Source organism: Cherax quadricarinatus, chromosome 54 (assembly GCF_038502225.1).
Source record: "Cherax quadricarinatus isolate ZL_2023a chromosome 54, ASM3850222v1, whole genome shotgun sequence".
In the NCBI taxonomy this organism is placed as follows: Eukaryota; Metazoa; Arthropoda; class Malacostraca; order Decapoda; family Parastacidae; genus Cherax; species Cherax quadricarinatus.
In genome coordinates, this window is record NC_091345.1 from 9,797,056 (window position 1) to 9,803,055 (window position 6,000).

Consider the following 6,000-nt stretch of genomic DNA (forward strand, 5'->3'; position numbering starts at 1 on the left):
TTGAGCAAGATCTCGTGTTGAGAAACGTATCCTCGTGTAGAGAAGGGTAACCCCGTATTGAGAAGGGTATCCCCATAATGAAAAAGGTATCCCCGTGTTGCGAAAGGTATCCCCATGTTGATAAAGGTATCCCCATATTGAAAAAGATATCCCCGTGTAGAGAAAGGCAACCCCGTATTGAGAATCTTATCTCCGTATTGAGAAAGATATCCCCGTATTGAGAACTCATTCCCGTACTTGGAAATGTATCCCCGTACTGAGAAAGTCATATATTACATGGGAAATAGTTTATGTACTATAAGTGGAAAAATTAAATTTACTAAGTATAAAATGAGTCCCAAACGTTATTTTAACAAAGTTTATCATGGATGATAGTGTGAAGACGATCGGTAAAGGCATTCTCCAGTAATTGATTTGATGCCACCGATTCCAAATTTTTAAAAGCCTCATTTCAGTTTAAAATTTGAACCTACTCTGACTAAATTTATCGGGTATTATTCTTCTTATAAAATGCTTTATCATTAAAAGTTTGAAGCTGATCCCGAGGAACATTCTTTAGTTATGGAATATAAATATCACTATTTATTCAACAAAATTGACAAATTAGGACCCCTGCCACCGAATAACAGCCCAAATCTTTTCTTTATGGACACTACACCGGTGGTGTAAATTTGAAACCGATCAGACGAGTCGTTCTCCAGTAATGGCACGAATTTCAACGATTCCAAGTTTCATTAACTATTTTGCTCTATTGACGAATATGACCACACAAAAAAGACACTGTGTGCAATATCCCGTTCCCTAAGATGCTGCAACCATTAAATATTGAAGACATCCAAACTGACTTGTCAGTGATCTCTCTTCTATTTGTGTATTGTTCTAGTCACGGTATTGTGCCGTTTTTATTCTTTACTTGACTTCAGGTGAGTGAAAAGTTCGCGCTAAGTGCGCCTAGCCGAAGCTAGACGGTCACTCCCACACCCTGGGACACCAGCCTAGTGGTAAGATATTTCATCAAATCCTACCACATGCAGTAAACAACGAAAGAGATTTGAAATGCTTAACAATTCGCAAACAGGGAAACTTTTAACGAACATTATCTCGACAAACTTGTACCTACATAATGGCATTTCACTCTCCACCGTCGCCGGATTAAGAGGCGCCTTTTTGTTGGTTTGAAGCCGTTCCACTGAGAGTTTCGGAAGTTATTGGAGCCATTCCAGGATGCTGGGAATGGGTTCAATAACATCGGTCACAGGGCACGGGCACATGCCTATTATTCTAAGAATTTGGCCCTTAGGTGCAAGAATTTGGCCTAGTGAAAACGCAGAGTTGAAGTCGACTTGATAGGAGAGGAAGAATAATGAGAAGTTAAAATAATACAAGAAGAGGAAAAAAAAAATTCTGGCAACCTTACAGGTCCGGACCCCCTTCGGGGATACTACTACTCTCTCTCTCTTTCTCTCTCTCTCTCTCTCTCTCTCTCTCTCTCTCTCTCTCTCTCTCTCTCTCTCTCTCTCTCTCTCCCCCTCCCTCGCCCCCCCCCCTCTACACAGTATTCCCACACCTCGCCTTGTCTGTTCCACACAAAGCCGTAATGCTCGCGAGAGTACACCAGCACCTCCCTCTTCCTACTCTCTCCCTCCCGTCTCCTACCTGCTCCCTCTCCTTTCCTCCATTCTTCATCCCTCTCTTTCTCTACTCTCGCCTTCACTTCTCTCACTTCTTCTCTCTGTTACCCCTTTTCAAACATTCTTCCTGTCTCGCCTTAGGGAGAGAGAGAGAGAGAGAGAGAGAGAGAGAGAGAGAGAGAGAGAGAGAGAGGCATAATTTAAGATCCAGTTCAGCACAAGTATCTGCTGAACAGTCACACTTCGTGGTTTAATAAACATACTCACATGCACGCGTACATATAAATATGTACACACACACACACACACACACACACACACACACACACACACACACACACACACACACACACACACACACACACACACACACACACACACACACACAATTTTCTTTCGCCTCAGGCACTTTCGAGCCAAAAACTCATTTTAGTATTTCTAAATCTAGTTTTCTGTAAATGATTTGGGAATTGCCGTGTCCGTAGAGTTTTGTAACTTTTGCTGAATCAGTGTTTATATTTAAAGGTACATAGATATATAGAATCGCTTGAGAGGTCAGAACTTGCAGGAGGAGATTGAAATAGCTTGAAACCATTCTACTGGCCCACTGGTGTGCTCTGGCTGGGAAGAAACATTGCTTGTAAACCAGGTTGCCCATCTTTTGAGGCATTTGTGGCCGAGTGGATAAGAGCGTCATTTTGGGAGCCTTGTCAGTCTCCCTGTAGTGGGTTCGACTCCTGTTGACTGTAATCTTCCTCAGTATATACCCGCTTGTTTCTGCGTAGTGCATTGATATACATGTATGCACACGTAAATTCCTGCTTTATTTACCTTTAAATCTAAACACTGGTGCAGTAAAAGTTACGAAACTCTACGAACACGGCAGTTCCCAAATCATTTACAGAAAATTAGATTTAGGAATACTAAAATGAGTTTTTGGCTCGAAAGTGTCTGAGGCGAAAGAAAAGTGTGTGTGTGTGTGTGTGTGTGTGTGTGTGTGTGTGTGTGTGGAATTGACAACAAAATCGAAATAGATTCTCTTTTTCTGGTGTACATCACAAAACGATTTATATATTTTTGTTTTTATTTTATTTTGCATCTCAAAGGAACGAGGTGCTTCTCTTTCAGACGGGGAAAAAAATCACGAGTGAACAATACTGCAGTGTGGATCCGCTTTTGTAAGGTACGTCGCACAGGTAGTGCCAATTTACCTTGCGAGTCACCGACAGAGCGTGTGGCACTGCTGTGCTTGGCACCGGTGTTTTGGAGAGTCATGAAGGTACCAACAAGGGTGGAAGATTCTGTTGCATGAAAAACATAAAAGAAACATTCAACTGTGTGACGTATTTCACACACACACACACACACACACACACACACACACACACACACACACACACACACACACACACACACACACACACACACACACACACACACACACACACACACACGTACGTATATTTTTGCAAATAGCCATAACAGAAAATTTCCTGAATGGGCAGTGTCATCAGGTGTGTTACGTAAGATCTGTCAGGAGAGAAGAAGTGTTTCTTGATGCGGAGTCTTAATTATATGATGACCCACAGTTGGAGCTTTTGGTCATCTGACCGAGGCCTTCCGCTGGCTTACCGGTTCACCCCTTTATAAATTATCGTTATAATCATAACCATTTGTAACCTTTTTCATCTTAGATCTATCAGATGAATATTTACAGATATAAATCTTATGAATAATATGACTTAAAGAATAACTGAAGAAAAATCATGCTAGTTGACTTGCCTAAGTTGAGCAAGTGAATAATGGAATTTATATTTAGTAGTTGTCACGAAACTGAAACCCATATGATTAAAGACTGTGATAATATCTATAAAAATATTGAACATAGAAATAAAATTCTAAGCGCTTAAAATCGACAGACTGCCAACAGAAAACACTACGTTGTATGGTTGTGTGTGCTTAGCGACTCTGAGGTTTACTTGGGGTTCGGTCCAGTACGCTGTATAGACCAGAACGTACTTTGAGTCACCAACAGCCTGACTGGTCAGAAACCACAGCAGCGATTATCGTACGGAGGATTGAGCCTGAAATGGCTTCAAAGCTTTAGAAGCTCCCTGATAAATGGCACTAGATTCTCCTTTGCTCCGGTGTTGAAATATCAAGTCGATTCTGACCACCGAGTGAAGTGGCAGTCGTGCCGGGTTCCCACCATAGTGCCGGCACCATAGTTGGTTAATGCAGTTTGAAACCTACGGACTACACTATGATCATTAGGGCTGCATGTCACCTGTTCACACCCCAATCCCAAACAAAATATTTAAATCGCTGAAATAGGGATTAAGCAAAACTCTCACTGAATAAACCCTAACAGACAACACCTCTCGGTATATATATAGTGTGATGAGGCGACACCACTGAACTGCTTGTGTTACTAGAAAAACCCGGGATAGGTGATTTTTTTTTTGTTTGACGAATAAATGTACAATATTATGCTGCCTCTCACATCTGGGCGAGGAGGCAGGCTCGGCGCACCATTCCATTAAATGAGAAAAAAAGAATCATCACGTACTAAATTTAGGCATGTTGCCCTGGAATTCAAAATGTGTGTGTGTGTGTGTGTGTGTGTACTCACCTAGTTGAGGTTGCAGGAGTCGAGTCAAAGCTCCTGGCCCCGCCTCTTCACTGGTCGCTACTAGGTCACTCTCCCTCAACCGTGAGCTTTATCATACCTCTGCTTAAAGCTATGTATGGATCCTGCCTCCACTACATCGCTTCCCAAATTATTCCACTTCCTGACTGCTCTGTGGCTGAATAAATACTTCTTATGACCGACTTTAATCTTTAAAGATTAACACAACTTATCAATAAATATTTTACCCAATAATTTTAGGCTTTGTAGTTGTAAATTTAACACTTTCCTAACATGGTAAATAAACCTGGGACCGTTGAATTCTGAACAATAACTTGCGAATGCATCTTTTGATCGGCTTCAAACTTTCAGCGTTTGGGTTTTAAAGGTAGGTTCAGACTAATTTTTTTTTAATAAACAAATCGGTTTTCATGTAAGAACTGGAGTATGAATCTTCCTGTCGGTTTCAACCTTCATCGCTGAAATAAATTTTGGGTTGATATTAGTCAGTGTAGGTGCCAAGTTACCAGTTTATTGAAGGCATTTTAAACACTGAATTGAGGATTATCACTTAAACTCACGAATGTCTGAGCAGATAGGCTGGAAACCTTCAGTATTGAGGTATCTTCCTTAGGGGAAGCTGTAGATTATTATTGGGTTTTGTAAATTTCAATCTGGAAAATTTGCAGATATGCAAATTCCAGCTTCTAAAATAAATTATATATATATATATATATATATATATATATATATATATTATCTCCATATATATATATATATATATATATTATATATATATATCGATATATATATATATATATATATATATATATCCTTATATATATATGTATATATATATAAAGGATATATATATATATATATATATATATATATATATATATATATATGGATATATATATATATATATATATATATATATATATATATATATATATATATATATATATATATATATATATATATGGATAACTAAGGTGTAACGAACACTTATCAATGCTCAGTAATAACCCACATGGAGACAAACTCAGGAGATTAATTGGTGTGTATATTTCGATTCCCTTCTGAAATCCTCATCTGCTGAAGAGGACCCCAGTAGGGGATCGAAACATACAGACCAATTAATCTGCTAAGTTTGTCTCCATTTGGGTTACTATTGAATAGTTACACACACACACACACACACACACACACACACACACACACACACACACACACACACTATATATATATATATATATATATATATATATATATATATATATATATATATATATATATATAATGTTTTGGAGTGGTTGGTGCAATTATTTAATAAATGTATGGAAGAGGGTAAGGTACCTAGGGATTGGCAGAGAGCACGCATAGTTCCTTTGTATAAAGGCAAAGGGGATAAAAGAGAGTGCAAAAATTATAGGGGGATAAGTCTGTTGAGTATACCTGGTAAAGTGTATGGTAGAGTTATTATTGAAAGAATTATGAGTAAGACGGAGAATAGGATAGCAGATGAACAAGGAGGCTTTAGGAAAGGTAGGGGGTGTGTGGACCAGGTGTTTACAGTGAAACATATAAGTGAACAGTATTTAGATAAGGCTAAAGAGGTCTTTGTGGCATTTATGGATTTGGAAAAGGCGTATGACAGGGTGGATAGGGGGGCAACGTGTCAGATGTTGCAAGTGTATGGTGTAGGAGGTAGGTTACTGAAAGCAGTGAAGAGTTTTT